The following is a 19,843-nucleotide window of genomic DNA, read 5'->3' on the forward strand; positions in this document are numbered from 1 at the left end:
GTTAGCACAGAGGGATGATATCTGTAACAATTAGTTTCCATCCTGCCTTTAAGCCTCAACTAATTGGATATTTCCCATCATTTCTCCATTGTACTTTTACCCCTCTCTGTAACTGCTGGGACACTGTGATGGTTCTAAGAAGGATCATACAGAGTATTCTTGAGAGTTTACCTGAACTACTCGATGCTATTGCTGCCTCAGCATCTGTCTGGGGAGCAGGCAGCCTGCAGGTCCTTGAACTCACACCAGCCAGTCCTAGGAACACCTGCACTAGATGACCACCCACCTTGAGACCAGCAGTCTCGCTGAAGCCCAGGGTCTACTGCACAGGCCTCCCTTCAGTGACACCCTCAGAGCTCACCAGATTCCTGCTCCTCTTGGCTTGAATGGGCCGATCCACACTCAGCCTGCGGAGCCCACAGCACTTCACCCAAGGTCTCTTAGAAAGGCCTGAACCCCAAGTACTGGAGCTTTCTCTGCTTGGTCCTAACCTTGACCTAAGAAATTCCTGCCCTAGAACCTCCTCTCCTGAGAGGTCTCAGGTGTGCTGAGTGTGAGGGCTGAAGCTCAGGGCCCCTGAGTGTGGGTCATGGGGGAGAAGCATCAAAATAAACAGGGAGCTTTCTGAAGACTCATTTCATGTCCCCTCTTTAGACCTGCAGATTTATAACTTCTTAGAGTGGGGACCTGACCTCAAGGGGTTCATATTCACTGAAATGGTTCAGAAAGAACCTTGTAAGTGGTTTCAACCTGGTTTCCAATCAAGATCACCTGACCAGTGTTAAGCGATAACCCCCCCAACCGAGTTCTCCCTTGGTCCTGTGGGAGCATCAGTGTGGTGTGTAGGAAGTGCTCCAGGGGACTCTAAGGGGAGGCCTGGGTTAAGGATGTGGCTCCTGGTCCATCTGTGAGAATTGAGGCCTGGCTTCAGTCGGAGGAGAGGCTGCAGGGATGGTCTAGCTGGATTTGGACCAGGGAAGTCAGTCAGCTCATATCTGTGTGAGCAGAGGGTTAGGAGCTCTCTCTGAGGAGAGAACAATCAAGAAATAAGTTGAAAGGCTGGTCTCCAGGTAGGAAATAATTGTTCCTGAATCTCTCCTGAGACAGGACAGGAGAGGTGGGTCTTTTCAGCTTTTCAAGGTTCTTCTGTCTGTAGGTGAAGTAGTTGCAGGTTAAAGAGCTGTGCAGATGCCTTTGAAGGTATATTTTCAATATGCAGAGATGTGTTTGCTACATCACATCCTCAGAGAAGACAGAGCAGGAGGAAGAAGAGGAGGAAGTGACAGTTCTGTCCTGGGTTTGGGGCTGCGTCTGCTTTTCCCCCTAAAATGCTTGAACGGAGGGAACCTGCAAAGCTTTAGTTCTCTGCTTCTAATTTTTCTGCCTGGGGAGTTGGTTATCCACTTCTTATTTTTTCCTTTTCTTACCATAGTGAGGACCGGCTCTTTAGATCACTTCTCCCTTGTGTCCCAGAACCTTGTCTCCCTTGTCTGTGTCCTGGCTTTCTATAGAGCATGATGAGTTCTCAACCTGAATGAGTGACATTCAACTGGTGAAAATATTCCCTTTGTGAGAGATCAGCATGGGGAGGCATAGGTTCTGAGATTCTCATTGGCATGTGGTTCAGTCTTGGGACCTTAGAGAAGTAGGGGAAATTAGGGATCAATTTACATATGTATGCAACTTGAGACATTTAGAACAGGATTGAGAAATTGTCCTCATGAATAGAATTACTCAGTGGTCCAGAATTCCACAGAAAGTTTGGGGAATAGAAAGAGAAAAGTATGAGAGACCTTTCTCTATATCGGTAGGAAGGACTCACTCTTAAGTGTAGTCTTAGGATACAGAACATGGAAGTTGTATAAGAAGTGAATTTTGTATAAAACTGATATTTTTCAAGATTCAGATCACTGCTAACATTTATCCCACTACACCTCATGTTCCCTGGTTCAGGTGCTTCTGCGATATTGTGATATTGTGAACTGTGATGTTCCTGCTTTTTGACTTTCATAAGGATTTTTGAAAGATTTAGTGAGGGATGTGTATAAGCTGCCAAAATTAATGTAGCAAACTGCCCCTTCTTAGTTCCCTTTGCTTTGGAAAATGAACACTCATCTGTGATTAGTAAGGTTCTTGCATTTTGGGCATGAAGGTTTTCATCACTCAAGCCCAGGTCTGATCATTTCCATTGGTAGTATACACCGCACTCATTTTCCAGACAGAATTCTTATCACATCTTTGTATTTTCTACAATATTTATAAGAATCCTATTACTTATGAATCTTTAGCTGTTATATCTAAAATATAATGCAACACAAATGAGAGAGATCTTCAAAGGAAGAAAAGATTCAGAACCAAGAGCTCTAATTTTTGTCTTTATGTGTTTTTGCACCCTAGTGTATTCAAAAAGTACAGAATATTGCCACAAATAAATTATAAGATTTAAGCACAGAAATGTATTCCTGATTATAAACATGAATAATTTTTCTCACAACTAGTATATGTTTATGTGCATGAAAATATTAACAGTATATGACATTTTTTCCCTTTTTTGATATTTTTGCCAGTTCCCTCAACTGGTAAAACATCCATTAGAGTGGTCTCTGCGTTCAGTTCAACTCAGTCGCTCAGTCAGGTCTCTGTGTTGACTTAATTCTTTTTACATAAAATTGAGCTCAGATCCATTGAGGTAAATCCCAACCTCTACATTTCTGAATATTTGATAGAATATTCCAAACAATTTGGAACGGCAATATTGTTTAATCTAAAATTATTTATGTGGCTCATTCAAGATTACAAAGTAAAACACTGTTAGAAAGTTATATAGTTCAGAAATGGTCAAAAGGATTGTTTTCTCTGCTTACTAATCGATTAAACCTGTAAAATCTGTGAAGCACATAAAGTTCAATAATAACTATGAATTCATACCTGGCTCTTCTCAGTTCAGTTCAGTCGCTTGGTTGTGTCCAACTCTTTGTGACCCCATGGACTGCAGCACATCTGACAATCACCAACTCCCAGAGCTTACTCAACCATGTATCCATTGAGTCTGTGACACCATCCCACCATCTCAACCTTTGTTGTCCCCTTCTCCTCCTGCCTTTGACCTTTCCCAGCATCAGGCTCTTTTCCAATGAGTCAGTTCCTTGCATCAGGTGGCCAAAGTATTGGAGTTTCAGCTTCAGCATCAGTCCTTCCAATGAATATTCAGGACTGATTTCCTTTAGGATGGACTGGTTGGATCTTCTTGCAGTTCAAGGGACTCTCAAGGGTCTTCTCCAACACCACAGTTCAAAACCATCAATTCTATGGCGCTCAGTTTTCTTTATACTCCAACTCTCACATCCATACACGACTAGTGGAAAAACCATAGCTTTGACTAGATGGAACTTTGTCGGCAAAATAATGTCTCTGCTTTTTAATATGCTGTCTAAGTTGGTCATAGTTTTTCTTCAAGGAGAGGCATCTTTTAATTTCATGGCTGCAGTACCATCTGTAATGACTTTGGAGCCCAAAACAATAAAGACTCTCACTGTTTCCATTGTTCCCCCATCTATTTGCCCTGAAGTGATGGGACTGGATGCCATGGCTCTTTTACCTCCGTGCTATCCACAATGGCCATTTATCAACCAGAGATTTAGTTAAAACTAAGCTTGTTCAAGATGAAAAACTGTGGCCCCACCATAGAACTCTTGAATCATAATGCGTTGTTTAAAAATATTCCTGCTTTGACTGATATTTATCCTGTGCAACACAGGGAAAACCCTCAAAAATAAATAGCCTCTGTTGATAACATTTAATAATTTTTCTCCGAGATAAATGAATGAATCATAGTCACTCAGTCACATCCCACTCTTTGTCACCCCATGGACTATAGCCTGCCAGGTTCCTCTCTCCATAAGATTCCCCAGGCAAGAATACTGGAGTAGGTTGCCATTCCCTTCTCCAGGGGATCTTCCCAACCTAGGGATTGAATCCAGGTCACCTGCATTGCAGACAGATGCTTTACCATCTGAGCCACCAGGGAAGCCCAAGTGGCTTTGTGGATCATATGTCATCCTGTTTTCTTCAGGTTAGAAATGCGCTAGAGCATCAGTTTAGTTCAGTTCAGACACTCAGTCGTATCCGACTCTTTGCGACCCCATGAATCACAGCACGCCAGGCCTCCCCGTCCATCACCAACTCCTGGAGTTCACTCAGACTCACGCCCATCGAGTCAGTGATGCCATCCAGCCATCTCATCCTCGGTCGTCCCCTTTCCCTCCTGTCCCCAATTCCTCCCAGCATCAGAGTCTTTTCCAAGGAGTCAGCTCTTCCCATGAGGAGGCCAAAATACTGGAGTTTCAGCTTTAGCATCATTCCTTCCAAAGAAATCCCAGGGCTGATCTCTTTCAGAATGGACTGGTTGGATCTCCTTGCAGTCTAAGGGACTGTCAAGAGTCTTCTCCAACACCACAGTTCAAAAGCATCAATTCTTCGGCGCTCAGCCTTCTTCACAGTCCATCTCTCACATCCATACATGACCATAGGAAAACCATAGCCTTGACTAGATGGACCGTAGTTGGCAAAGTAATGTCTCTGCTTTTGAATATGCTATCTAGGTTGCTCATAACTTTTCTTCCAAGGAGTATGCGTCTTTTAATTTCATGGCTGCAGTCACCATCTGCAGTGATTTTGGAGCCTAGAAAAATAAAGTCTGACACTGTTTCCACTGTTTCCCCATCTATTTCCCATGAAGTGATGGGACTGGATACCATGATCTTCGTTTTCTGAATGTTGAGCTTTAAGCCAACTTTTCACTCTCCTCTTTCACTTTCAGCAAGAGGCTTTTAGTTCCTCTTCACTTTCTGCTATAAGGGTGGTGTCGTCTGCATATCTGAGGTTATTGATATTTCTCCCGGCAATCTTGATTCCAGCTTGTGTTTCTTCCAGTCCAGCGTTTCTCATGATGTATTCTGCATATACATTAAATAAGCAGGGTGACAATATACAGCCTTGATGTACTCCTTTTCCCATTTGGAAACAGTCTTTTGTTCCATGTCCAGTTCTAACTGTTGCGTCCTGACCTGCATACAGATTTCTCAAGAGGCAGGTCAGGTGGTATGGTATTCCCATCTCTCTAAGAATTTTCCACAGTTTCTTGTGATCCACACAGTCAAAGCCTTTGGCATAGTCAGTAAAGCAGAAATAGGTGTTTTTCTGGAACTCTCTTGTGAAATGGTCTGGACCTAACAGAAGCAGAAGATATTAAGAAGAGGTGGCAAGAATACACAGAAGAACTGTACAAAAAAGATCCTCATGACCCAGATAATCATGATGTGATCACTAATCTAGAGCCAGACATCTTGGAATGTGGAGTCAAGCGGGCCTTAGAAAGCATCACTACGAACAAAGCTAGTGGAGGTGATGGAATTCCAGTGGAGCTGTTTCAAATCCTGAAAGATGATGCTGTGAAAGTGCTGCACTCAATATGCCAGCAAATTTGGAAAACTCAGCAGTGGCCGCAGGACTGGAAAAGGTCAGTTTTCATTCCAATCCCAAACAAAGGCAATGCCAAAGAATGCTCAAACTGTCACACAATTGCACTCATCTCACATGCTAGTACAGTAATGCTCAAAATTCTCCAAGCCAGGCTTCAGCAATACGTGAACTGTGAACTCCCTGATGTTCAAGCTGGTTTTAGAAAAGGCAGAGGAACCAGAGATCAAATTGCCAACATTCGCTGGATCATGGAAAGAGCAAGAGAGTTCCAGAAAAACATCTATTTCTGCTTTATTGAGTATGCCAAAGCCTTTGACTGTGTGGATCACAAGAAACTGTGGAAAATTCTGAAAGACATGGGAATAGCAGACCACCTGCCCTGCCTCTTGAGAAATCTGTATGCAGGTCAGGAAGAAACAGTTAGAACTGGACATGGAACAACAGACTGGTTCCAAATAGGAAAAGGAGTACATCAAGGCTGTATATTGTCACCCTGCTTATTTATCTTCTATGCAGTGTACATCATGAGAAACGCTGGACTGGAAGAAACACAAGCTGGAATCAAGATTGCCGGGAGAAATATCAATAACCTCAGATATGTAGATGACACCGCCCTTATGGCAGAAAGTGAAGAGGAGCTAAAGCCTCTTGATGAAAGTGAAAGAGGAGAGTGAAGCAAAGGGAGTCTGCGGGGTAAAGGGAGTCTGCGGGGGGGAAAAGGAGTCTGCGGAGTCTGCGAGGGTTGGGAAGGGTTTTATAGCCCAGGCCGGGCCTCCCATATAAGGAAGAAAATGCGGCCTCAGCGGTGATTGGTGTCTAAGGGCTCCGTGTCGTTTCCTGATTGGACTGCGAGGGCTTCGTGTCGGCTCCTGATTGGTCGGCTTGGTTGCCGGCCCGTCTCCGGGGCTTGTCTGCAGCGCCCTCTGCCGGGACATGTCCCGACATGCCTGACCTTGCCCTGACCGTTCATCGTGACCTCGCCCTGAACCTTTCACATGCGCCATTTGCTTGTTTTGCAGATGAATTACTTGTTGATATATTTTCTTGCAAACTTTTTTTCCACTCTGAGGGTTGTCATTTTCTTTCGTTATGGTTTCCCTTGCTGTGTAAGTGCTTCTAAGGTTAATGAAGTCCCTTGCTGAGTTTTTCTTATTTCTATTTTTCATTATTCTAAGAGGTGGATCCAGAGGGAATTTGCTGTGATTTATGTCAAAGCCTGTTTTTCCTATGCTTTCCTCTAATGGTAGGGAGTAATTGTCTCTCCACTTAGTTCTTTAACTAATTTGGAGTTTTTCTTTAAATGGGTAAGGAGTGTTGTAATTTCATTCTCTTTTTGCTTGTTTAAGGACCCTCCTCCCTGTCCTCTGTCCTGGCTATTAACAAGTTATGTTGGCCTCTTGACCATGTGCCCTATTTTGAATTCTTTTTCCAGGACCTATCCCAGGACATTTGTTGAGAACAGGTGTATTTTGGTCAGCAGAGTTGATTTCCGACTACGTTTTAGGTGTACAGGAACTTGATTCAGTCATAAATAGATGAACCCCTTTTGGGGGATCTTTTCCCATGAAGGTTATCACAGTGTGTTTCCTTCAACTTGCTGTGCTGTTCATTTGGTCCTTTTAGATGACCTGTTTGATATGTAGTGATGTGAGCATTTTAATCCCTCTTAGTGTATCCCTCCTGCAACGTTTTAAAAAAATAGTCATGAGTTGGTTTTCTAACTCTGTGTTTCTATTTGCAAATTATTTCATTTGCATGAATTTCTGGCTTCCACCTTTCAGTACTATTTTGGATGTTTGCCTTTGGTCTCATACCTCAGTGATAATCTCTCAGTACATCCATGCTGCTGCTCATGGTGGTTTTTTTTTTTTTTTTTTTTTCCTGTGTGTATTCCACTGTCTAGATGGGCCAGTTAGTCTTCATTTTTCTGTCGATTTTTGGTTAATGCTCTGACTTGGCTATTGTGAACAGTGCTGCCCTGAAAATAGAAATGTACACATTCTTTTGAATTAGGATTTTTTCCAGATCAAAGCAAGGCGAAGTATTGCTGGAAACGTGGTAACTTTCTATTTCGTGTTTCAAGGAGCCTCCAGATATTTTCCTTCGTGGCTGCACCCACCCATTTACAGCCCTGCCCACGGCGTAGGAGGATTCCCTGTACCCCTTGCCTTCAGCAGCACTTAAGCTTCGAAGATCTTTTGAGGATGGCTGTTCTGAGACGTGTGACAAGATGGCTCATGGTAGTTTTAATTTGCATTTCTTTTCTACTTACTGATGATGAGTATCTTTCCACGGGCTTTTTACCTTCTACGGGGGAGTACAGTTAACCTCCGGAAAGTGGTTTCTTGAAAGTCAGCCCTGTTTTGAATTCTCTTCATGTGATTTACCCCGGAAGATTTCTTTAGGGCTGGTGTCATTTAGAGCCGAGCCCAATAGCCCCGGTTTTCAAGTGCTTCTTATGGGGAATAACCACAAGGTGGCAGCATTTCTTCATGCCCGCTCTGGTTACCTGGGCAACCAGAGCCTTAGGGCAAATCTGGTTTCTGGGTTGTCAGTAAGAATGCATCCCGGGGATCTTCCCCACCCAGGGATTGAACCCGCTTCTCCTACATCTCCTGCATTGGCAGATGGATTCTTTACCACTAGCGCCACCTGGGAAGCCCTAAGGCTTGTGTCTCCTTACTTCTTCCCCTTTACCCTTCATCCCCCAGGCGGTCCCAATGATTGCAACACCACTCTGCAGAGGGACCTGTCCTCTCAGTGGGATGACCCTAAGGAAGGCGGCTGGAGGTGTGAACCCCACCACCAGGAGACACGGGGCCCGGGGCACTTTGCAAAGCTCTTCCAGCGCAGAGACCCCACCATCCTTTGGGGGCACTAGATTTAGTGCTGCTGCAGGAGGGTCCCACAGGATCTGGAGATTGTGGACTCATGAAGAGGGGAACAGGAAGTCCATGTCCGCTGGGCTGGGGGCTGATTGGCTGGCATATCCTCCCCAGCGCCCTCAGCCCCAGGACAGCTCTGCCTGGGGACCCAGCCTGCTCAGGCCCCAGAGACGTAACGCCAACCCAGGTCCCCAAGGCCCGAGGGGAACAGAGTCAGCACTTTTTTTGTCTGTCTTTCCTGTTCCGTTTATTTCGAATTGAGTATATAGGTGATTTGCACTGTTGCGGGTTTTTTGTTTTTTAATGTGTAAGGCAACATTATTCATTTATACATAGATGTATATATGTTCTTTTCGGGTTCTTTTTCTCATATAGGTTATTTACAGTCAAAGTAGGGTTCCTTGTGCCCTACAGTGGGTCCTTATGTATATTTTAAAACTAGCAGTTTGTATATGTTATTCTCAACATATATTTCTCCCTACACCTGGCCTTTCCTTTTTGGTAACACGTTTCTTTACTAAGTGTATGAAGCTGTTACTGTTTTGTAAAGAAGCTCACTTGTTTCCATGTTTGGATTCCGCCTAGAAGTGATAACAGGTGATACTTTGTCTCACTTGGTTCATCTAGTGTGATCATCTCTGGCTCTTCCCTGTGGCTGGAAGTGGCTTCCTTTCATCCTTCTATGTCTGGGTTTGTGTGTCTGACCCCGGCTGCTTTAACCGTTCACCTGTCCTTCTGCACTCAGGTTTCTTTCGTATCTTGGCGAGTGTATCCAGTGCTGCCATGATGGTCGGCGTGCAGTATCTTGAAATTTTGGTTTTCCCAGGATCCATGCCCAGGCATGGGATGGCTGGGTCACATGGTACTTTGTTGCTGAGTGTCTGAAATCACCTCCGTACTGTTCTCCAGAGTGGATGCACTGACTTACATTCCCACCCGCAGTAGGAGGGTTCCCTTCTCTCCAGACTCCCTCCAGCATTTATTGTCAAATTTTTGAGATGGCCATGCTGACTGGTGTGAAGTGATATCTCATTGAACTTTTGATTTGCATTTCTCTAATGATTAGGGACGCTGAGCATTTTTTGCGTACTTTATGTCCACCTGGATGCCTTCTATGGAGAAACACCCATTTCGATCTTTGGCCCACTTTTCCTTTTTTTTTTTTTTTTAAATAAATTGAGCTGCATGGACTGTTTGCATGTTTTGGAGATGAATTCCTTGTATCTCCATTTGCAAACACTTTTTTCCCCACCCATTCTGAGGATTGTCTTTTTCTTTCATTTATAGTTTACCCTGCTGTTCAAATGCTCTTAAGATTAATGAAGTCCCATTTGTTGATTTTATTGTATTATTCTAAGAATGAATCCAAAAAGAACTGGCTGCGATTTATATCAAGGCATGTTCTTTATATTTTCCTCAAGAGCTTTATAGTATCCATCCGTCCATTTAGATCTCTGCTTTGGCGTATGTTTTTTTTTTGCATGGGATTAAGCAGTGTAGTAATTTCATCGTCTTTTCACTAGTTTGCGGAACCTCCAGCCTGTTCCTCCATGCTGACAGTTAACAGCTTACCCTGCCAGCATCGGTGTAGGAGGGTTCCCGTTTTCCCACATCCTCTCCAGCATTTCTTGTTTGCAGACTTTTTACCAATGGCCATTCTGATCGGAGTGAGGTGATACCTTCATTGTAGTTTTGATCTGAATTTCTGTGAGTTTTAGTGTAGAGAAGGCAATGGCAACCCACTCCGGTATTCTTGCCTGGAGAATCCCAGGGGCGGGGGAGCCTGGTGGGCTGCCGTCTATGGGGTTGCACAGAGTCGGACACGACTGAAGCAACTTAGCAGCAGCAGCAGGAAGTTTCAGTGATACCGAAATCTTTTCGTGTGATTATTTTGAAAGAGTGTGAGTAAAACTTACCTCCCAAGGTTGGCTTCTTGACCAATTGCCAGGTTTTGAATTCTTTTTCCAGGATCTAACTAAGGTGGTTCGTTGACAACAGGTTTTTCCCCCTTGCATCCCTGAAGGCCTGGGGATATACGTGCCCATCTTCACAGGTTTTAAATTGTTGCTACCCAAAGTGGCCACAAGGTGGCAACATTTCTTCATGCCCCACTCTATTATTTTGGTAATTTAAATTTTTATATTCTATTAGAGTAGACGTGATTTCCCATGTGTGGTGTTTTTTTGTTGTTGTTGTTTTCAGGAACTTCATTCAGTTATACATAGACGTATATCTATTAGACGCGTGCCTTGTATTACCTGGAGAAAAACTGTACTTTCGAAAAACACATGTTTTTAGAGGTTCTAAAATATGTTCTTGAGTTTGCTAATCAGAGACTGCCAATGCAACAAATAGTTCACAATCGCTTTTCTTCTTGATTTTCACTAGAGGTTAATTTTTTAAAGAATAAAAATCATGGACTCAAGATCTACTAAAGTGACAAGGAAAATGTTTCAGTGTGTATGGCAAGTCAGATATGCGTTGTCAGTGAGAGAAGATATAAAGACTGGAAATATTTTTGTTGTAAAAAAGTAATGATAATTCTATTCTCTAGTCAGTCATTTACAAATGGAGGAAAGTAGAACAAATTAATAAATCTTGGCCTTGAGCAGCCTTTTGGGAATTTAGTCTAAGACTCCTGAGGAATTACAGCAGAGTCAGTGTAGAAGAAGTCTATGTGGTCAGCACACCAAACTTATTTCTTAAAACAAATTAGTCTTGGCCGAGTTTAGTGAAAATAGAGGCAACTTTAGGAAAAAAAATATGTTTCACTAAATATTAAATTCTGGTTTTGTTAATTAAGGTCTATGTTTACTAAGAAAGTCTTATGACATAGTTCCTTGCGTTTAGGTTATAATGCGGATGAGAGTTAAGTGAATTGTAAGGAGCTCTCTAAGTTTATTCCTAAAACTTATCTCAGTAATCAGCCTTTGGATAAGGGTCAGGATCTCCATGGTCTGCAACCAGGAGACTAACCCCAGGCTACAGTTATTTAACAAACTAAGTCAGAGCACCTGGGACATACTGACTGTGCTTAAAGCAGGTCCTCAGATTCCTGCTTATGGTCCTACTGATACTGCTAGCTGCATTGTTTCCTCTTCTGCCTGCTTTGCACAATTGTTTCTTGCGTTGCCAAATGTGTGACTGAGTCTCTGATAAAATGATGATATGCGAACAGTGAGGGTAATGGTAAAACTCTAGCTATGGGAAGAAGCAACAAGAGGGAACGTTTTCACGGACCATAGAGGCTGGTGAGACAGGTGATCCAGCGTCTCTTGGCTCCTGTTTTTTGGGGTTAGTCCCGTAACAGCGCACTGAGTGGCCTGTCAGCAGACTCTTTGCCAGAGCTAGGCATGAGCATTCCTAGCACCATGGGAGAAAATGGACATGAAGTGCCCCCGAAACCATGGTCAGATTGCCACGAAGGGGCCGTGCCAGCTAAAAAGCGGCACTTGCCATCTGCCTCTGCTAGGACTCAGTCAGGACCCGCTGCAGCGGCTGCCCTTCAGCAGCCCTGGAAGGCACTGAGCGGGGAGGTCAGGAAAGGGGCATCCGTGCTCTGGGGAAGCTGGCAGAACAGGCCTTCAGACAGTCAGATGCTCTCAGTAAAGGTTCTCATGAGCCCAGATTCTTGCCTCTTCTCGTGCCTAGAGGAGCACTAGAGTCAGCAACAGTGACAACTGCTCTGACTAATATGTGAATTAATATGTGAATACCACGTCAGCGGCCTGAACCTACTTAGACAAAACTGGACAACTGGCTCTCGGTCTCCTTGAAGTGCCAGGTCTGGACTGGGAACCCAGCTTATTCTCCTGGGAAAAAATTGTGGTTGATGTTTTACAGTACTGTTCAGGTTGTCACTCCTCCAACGACTTGAAACTGAGTCTGTCACACCTGCGTCAGTCACTCTGGGCTAATACAGAAGACATCCGCAGTGTGCAGGACCAGAGCACAAGGCTCCATGCCTGTGGAGAGGGTACCACCAGTGCTGACTCTATCTGGACAGGATCAAAACTGCTAAAAAATGTAACCTGGTTCTCACTCCTGCTATAGCTCCTGCTCACAATAATTTGTGATCATTAATCACAGATCTTTGGCCCCTGACTTTTTAAATCCACTTGTTAGGATTTAAAAAGTTGTTTTCCCATAGCTAGAGTTTTACCATTACCCTCACTGATCGCATATCATCATTTTATCAGAGATTCAGTCACACATTTGGCAACACAAGAGACAATTGTGCAAAGCAGGCAGAAGAGGAAATAATGCAGCTAGATAGGGTCTATGAGCCCCGTGCCAGCCTGCAGAAGCTACAGAAGACAGACCTTCACCCTTCAGCCTCCCAATAAAGATTTTTGGGGTTCATGTCTCTCAGCAGGATTTGACATAGGAGATAGAGGGGTCTCTGGGCTGGACAGCTGGTATTTGTCAAGTGGAGTGAAACTGAAGCTTTGTTCTCACTCACACACTCCAAGGACAAATCTAGTGGCAGAAGCTGAGGTCTGCGAGAGTAAAGAGATAAGAGGCCCACTCCTGAGGTCAAAGAAGACTTCTCTGTACAAGGGAAGGAAGCCTCCTTGATGGCCGAAAAGGGAGGGGGCCCCATCCCGTAATAAGTGTGGACATGCCCCCACAGGCCTCTGTGGGGGGATCGATCTTAGCAAATGTCATGCCCACATCCTGGGGATGGTGCAGGGACCAGTGAAAAGTTGTTTTTGAATTACGATGCCAGGATTCTTGGCCCCCGGAGGAGAACAATTCAATCCGGGGCCAGAGATGAGGCTTGATCGCTCAGAGCTTTTGTGTAACAAAGTTTTATTAAAGTATAAAGGAGATAGAGAAAGCTTCTGACATAGGCATCAGAAGGGGGCAGAAAGAGTGCCCCCCTGCTAGTCTTTAGCTGGATGTTATACAGTCACCAGCAGCCTGTTAATGAAAGAAAGGAATGTCTCAAAATTTAGAATGGCACCAGGCCCCTCGCCCATAGGATGTATTTTGGGATAATCTTGGCACCAAATGGTTTATCTTGGGCCATAAAAGGATTAACTTGAATATTAAAGAAGGGCAGAGCACCATACAAATAGTGTTATTTACATAGATTAGAGGAACAATATCAGAGTATAACATACTGGTTTATCAAGTAAGTTCTGAGCCCAAAAGGGGGAACCGCCTTGAAGACAGAGTTTGGGGTAAATGCATAGGACATTAGCATAGCCGAAGATAAACATTTCCATAAGAAAAAGGCATTGCTTAACTTCAGGTGAAACCAGGTGTCATGGCAACACAGAATTTTAAGAGAAACCTCCTTTTAAATTTGTATAGAGAAGGAAAAAATATGGCTAGATTGTTTCCTCCTGCCGCTTAAGGGAGATAAAATGTCTGACACCTGCAGGCTATTTCCTCCATTTGGAGACCCCTGGCCTTCCTGCCTGTTACCCTCTCATTCCCCTCTTTACTCTTAGGAGAATTATGTTGCCTAGGGAAAACAGGCGTCGTTTTCGTTCCATAACTGCTTCCGAGCTGAGGAGGGGTGTTGTCCCTAAATCGACGAGGCAACATCTTCTCCTAATCCTCATATTGAGGATATCTGATCCAGGGTCCCCAAATAGTAGCTGGAGGCAGCTGCAACAGTAGCAGGAGTTTGAGCAAACATTTGTAACTTGAAAGCTTTCATGCGGCTAGAAACAAATCCAGTTACACAGTTACAGATGCAGGGAGCAAACAGTAAAAACAAAACAATCAAATTATTGTAATTAACATAGTTGTCCACCATGGGGAACGAGTTAACGTCTCCCAAAGTGAGGCAATTGAGGCTTCAGGAGTATCCATGGCCTCAATCATCCTGTTCATGGGTTTAGTAAAATGAGTAACATTCATGCTTATATCAGGTATATATGGACAGCATTGGGTATGAATAATAGCACACGTTCCTCCTTGCGCAGCTGTCAGAATATCTAAAGCCAGTCTGTTTTGTAAAACCACCTTTCTAATTTGTGCTTGTTCAGCATTAAGAGCTGAAATAGCCTTTTGAGAATCTTGTAATGCCTGTTGAGTCAAATTAGTCAAAGCATCCACTCGTAGCATAACATCTGTAGTTCCCAAAGAGGGAACAAAGACTGCAGCCAAATAATCATACCAGTGAAATACGGACCTTGCCCACCGAGTTTTAAGGTGACGTAAATTAGCAGGCTTTTCTGGGAGCTCTGGTGCATCTCCCTATCCAACCAGGGGGAAGCCATGCCCATAGGTTAAAGCCACATATCCAATAAGTCCCGTTTGGAGCAAGCCAGCTGACTGAGATATCCAGTCCCAATTAGTGCCTGGCCAGACAAAGGGAGGACCTGAACTGGGGTTGGAAAACACGGGAATGATTACGTTGCGTATTTCCTGAGGCAAAAATCTCAATTGTTTCCAATCATTGTAATTAAGTTCTTGGCTAACTTTGGGGATGGTTCTATTTGTTCCCAGCATATAGGGCCAGTAGATATTAAACGTCCTTTTTCAGGAGTTAGCCGCATAACCTCATCCCATATTTGATAAATGTCAGGTAAAAAACCATTAGATCCAGACCTACTTGCCTTATGTGTAGCAAAATAGTCATTGAACCGAGACAATGTATAATCAAAATTAGAAGTCACATTATGTCCATAGGTAAAGTACAAAGTGCTGCACCAGTCCATTTTAGGGTTGGTAGATGTCATCAGAGGAAGGAGAGGTACCGCATGTAATTGTTGTTGAAGGTATTTACACACTTGGCGAAAGTCTTTTCCTTGAAGTGGAGATGTCCACCACGGGAAGCCTTTTACTGATGAAGAGGGGAGTGTTTCACAGACCCAGCAGTTAGACCCATTGTGGAATGCAGTGTAGGAGTGAGCCCAGGACAGGAAGGCATTGTCTTGAGGATCAAACAGCAGACTCAGGATATCTGGAGTCAGCAGAAGTGAGCTCACATAGGTTATCAGGCCCATCTGAAAAGTACAAAGTCAGAGATTAGAAAGTAAAGACATAAAAAGTTGTCACTTACTTTTGGTCAGGGTGCCACCTCTTAACTCGAGTGTGATGCACCACGAATCAAAGTACTTTGACAGCTGTGGGAGAAGAAGGAATAACCTGGTAAGGGCCTTTCCAGAGGGGCTCGAGAGATGGGCCCCCAGATCCCAAAGTTTTTATGAAGACCTCAGTTCCTGGCTCAAATAGAGGCTTGCTTGACTCAGAGGCGGGGTCAGGAGTCATCTCTTGGAGTTCTGTTATTGCCTGTTGAAAAGCTGAGAGCTGAGTTACATAACTAGCTAATTCCAAGGCTTCAGGGTCTATAACAATGTCTGTGCGTAAGAAAGGCTTCCATAAATACATTCAAGGGGGACAGTCCCTCCTTTCTGGGGGCAGTTCGAGTGCTCATGAAAGCTATGGGTAGGATTTTAATCCAATTGTCCTGCGTCTCTTGCCTTAATTTGCGCAGATGTCCTTTGATAATATCATTAGCTTTTTCAACCTTTCCTGAGGATTGGGGTCTCCAGGAACAGTGTAAGTGATATTCTATTCCTAGAGCTTCAGATACTTCCTGAGTTACAGCAGCTTTAAAGGCGGAGCCATTGTCACTCTGAAGGCTTCGTGGCAGCCCAAACCTGGGGATAGTTTCATGGATTAAAATCTTTATAACCTCCTTAGCCTGTTCACTATGACAGGGAAAAGCCTCAATCCATCCAGTAAAAGTATCTACCCAAACTTGTAAGCAAGAATATCCATTAGCTTTTGGCATATGAGTAAAATCAATTTCCCAGTCCTCTCCAGGATACTTCCCACTTCTTTGTAATCCAGATTTTGCTAGCTTTTCAGTCTTTGGGTTATTTTTCTGACAAACCTCACACCTTTTGATAATGTTCTTTAAAGTTTTCATTACATTTTTACCTTCAAACAAATGAGAAGCCATTTTGTAAGTACTCTCTGCACCCAAATGAAAACTCTGATGTAAACCCTTAAGAATTTTCCATTGAGCATTTTCAGGAATTATTAATCGTCCATCCTCAGACTGTAACCATCCTTTATCAGTAATCTGTGCTCCTCTTTTTTTCATATCTTTCTAATTCTTCCTCGTATATTGTGGGTTTTCCTGTTCCACAGGACCTGTCCAGATCAAAGGCATGTGCAGTGAAGGAGTTTCCTAAAGTGCCGCTTTTCTGGCTTGACAGTCAGCCAACTGATTACCTTTGGCTACTTTACTCCCATCCCTGCTGTGTGTCCTTTGCAATGCATAACAGCTACTTCTTTAGGACAATATATAGCATTTAAAGGTCTCTCGATCCCTCTGAAATGCTTAATAGGTTCTCCTGTTGCTGTTTTAAACTGTCTTTCTTTCCATATTGCAGCATGAGCATGTAAAGTCAAATAAGCAGATTTAGAATCCGTGTAGATATTTACCCGCTGCCCTTTGCTTAACTCTAGAGCTCGGGTCAGAGCCACAAGCTCTGCTAACTGAGCACTGATTCCCTGGGGGAGAGATTTTGCTTCCAAAACCTGTTCAGCAGTCACCAGGGCATTACCTGCTTTACGCTTTCCATCCGGAACAAGAGAACTGCCATCTGTAAATATTTCCATGTCAGGATTGTCTAATGGGGTATCCATTAGATCTTCCCGAGCTGCATAGTTTGAAGTTAGGAATTGAGAACAATCGTGATCAGGTGTTTCATTTTCCTTCTCAGGAAGGAAAGTGGGAGGATTTAAATGTCCACACACTTTAAGCTTAGTTACTGGTCCTTCTAACAACATTGACTGATATTAAAGAAGCCTACTGTCTGTCATCCAAATATTAACCTTAGAATTTAAGATTCCACTCACATCATGAGAAGTCCGTATAGCAAGGTTTCGTCCATTAATTATTTTTAAAGCTTCAGGTGCTAATAAAGCCATTGCCCCAATCACTCTTAGGCAGTAGGGCCACCCACGTGAAATTACATCTAATTCTCTGCTTAGAAAAGCAATAGGTTGCTGGTGAGGCCCTCGGGGTTGTGTCAAAACTCCCAAGCCTATACCTATCCTTTCGGTGATAAAGAAATTAAATTCTGACCCTGTGGGCAAGCTCAGAGCTGGAGCTTGCAGGAGAGCAGTTTGAAGAACCTTAAAAGCCTTTTGAGTTTCTGGTGACCAAACCAGTTTGTCAGTTTGGGCCTGCTGAGTTTCAGGTATAAGTTTATATAAAGGCCGGGCAAGTTCCCCATAACCCGGAATCCAAATGCAACAATAACCTGTGATTCCCCAAAATCCTCTCAATTGTCTTAAAGTCATAGGTAGGGGATGATTTAGTATAGGCTTAATGATTAGGCACAGATATCTAACTGATTGTTGACAAAGTTGAGCCTTTTCTCTTGATGCCTTGTAACCACAGCCTGCCAGAAAGTTTAAGAAATCTTCTGAGGCTCGCGAACAAGCTTCCTGTGTCTCAGCACAGAGCAAAATATCCTCTACATATTGTAACACCACCGCTTCAGAGCTATTAAAGTTTTGTAGATCCCGTGACAAACTTTGTCCAAATAAGTGAGGACTGTCACGAAATCCCTGGGGCAAAACTGTCCAGGTTAACAGAGAAGCTGGCTGCGTAGGGTCTTCAAAGGCAAATAAAAATTGACTTTCCTCTGTCAAAGGCACTGAATAGAAGGCATCTTTTAAATCAATTACTGAGAAATATTTGGCTCGTTCAGGAATTTCAGACAATAGAGTATAAGGATTAGGCACCACGGGGGGTAAAGGAACTACAGCCTCATTTATTATAGGTAAATCTTGAACTAGTCTCCATTTACCATTTGATTTCTTTATACCCAAAATAGGAGTGTTGCAAGGACTGTTCCAAGGAATTAATAGTCCCTGTTCCTTTAAATTTTCAATGATGGGTTTTAACCCTTCCTTAACCTCAGGTTTCAGAGAATACTGCTTCTTATGTGGAAATAAGTGGGTCTTTGAGCTTGGCAACTACAGGAATAGCATTTTGTGCTCGACCCACAGATTTTCCATCAGCCCATACTCTAGGATTTACATTTTGTTCAACTAGAGGAAGAGAAAGGGAGGGCTCCATATTCATAAAAACAGAGGCATGGACCTTGCTCAGTATATCCCTCCCCAAAAGGGGTGAGGGAGATTCTGGCACGATCAGAAACTCGTGTGAAAATAGCACAGAATCCCAGTTGCAAAATAAAGAATAACTGAAATAATACTTTTTGGCTCGTCCAGACAGTCCCATTACGGAAGCGGATCGGGAAGAAAGTGAGCCAGAGGCTTCAGTAAGCACAGAGTATGTTGCCCCAGTATCTAAAAGGAAATCGATGGATTGGCCGCCCACAATTATTAATACCCAGGGTTCCTCAGGTGTAATTAGGACGGGAGCTTGTGTGGGGACCCCCGGACACCTTCAGTCCTGATTGTCTTGAGAGTCCGACCCCGGAGACCTATGCCTCTGAGGGCAGTCTCTCTTCCAGTGTGGTCCTTTGCAGACTGGACATGGAGCCTGGGGCGGATTAGATGCCTGAGGGCAATCCTGCTTGAGGTGCCCCTCCTTTCCACAGTAATAGCAAGCCCATCCCTTTTCACCTGGGTTCCTCTGGGCATTTCTCTCTGGCTGCTTAAGAGTGTTTTTCATAGCCATTGCGAAAGCTTCCGCCTTTTCCTTTGTCTTTCTTTGCTTTCTTTCTTTTCCTCATATTCCTTACCGTAATAGACCATCCGAGCCAGTTGTAACAGAGTATCTAAAGACTGATTTGGTCCATACGCCCGTTTTTGTAGCTTATGGAGGATATCTGGAGCCGACTGAGTGATAAATCTATCTTTTAAGATCACTTTTCCGTCTTCACTTTCAGGATCAATCTCAGTGAATCTGCGAAGAGCTTCTCTTAGTCTATCTAGGAATTTACCAGGAGCTTCCTTCTCCTCCTGTTCTATGTCTGCCAATTTGCTATAGTTTAAAGGCTTAGAACGCGCCTGACTGAGTCATTCAAGAATACATCTGACAAAATGACTGACCCCATCTTCCTTTAGCTGAGTTGTAGTCACAGTCTGGTACTATAATTGGGACCACCTGATTCCCAGGAGGGAGGGCTGCTATCTCATCCTCTCTCTTCCCTACTGATTTATTACCAAGCCATTCATCTCCATAAGCAACCACTTTTCCCAAAACCCGAGTCTTTGAGTCGGGAGTCAGCGTTTGTCCCAAGATATACATCACATCCTTCCAAGTAAGGTCATAAAGCAGAGTAACACCTTTAAAAGCTCTAATATACTTTTCTGGGTCCTCTAAATAGTCTCCCAGGTCCTCCTTGATTCCTTGTATCTCTTGATAAGAAAAAGGCTTATTAACTCTCATAGATTGATAATTTCTCCCCGTGGGTGTTTCATGAAGAGGCAACAGCTTGTGTGGCTGTTCCTCAGTCTCTCTGGCTGTTCTGCAAAGTAGGAGGACAGGAGGGAGCTGAAGGCTTCACTCCCAAATCTATACC

General features: G+C 43.6%; 1 protein-coding gene across 1 annotated transcript in view; it reads left to right on the top strand.

Moving 5' to 3' along the window:
• The window catches only part of LOC114117905 (zinc finger protein ZFP2-like), a 53,435-nt gene that overhangs the window by 12,904 nt on the left and 20,688 nt on the right, over window positions 1–19,843 (top strand). The window lies entirely within an intron of this gene.

The sequence above is a fragment of the Ovis aries genome, chromosome 14 (genome assembly GCF_016772045.2).
Source record: "Ovis aries strain OAR_USU_Benz2616 breed Rambouillet chromosome 14, ARS-UI_Ramb_v3.0, whole genome shotgun sequence".
In the NCBI taxonomy this organism is placed as follows: domain Eukaryota; kingdom Metazoa; phylum Chordata; class Mammalia; order Artiodactyla; family Bovidae; genus Ovis; species Ovis aries.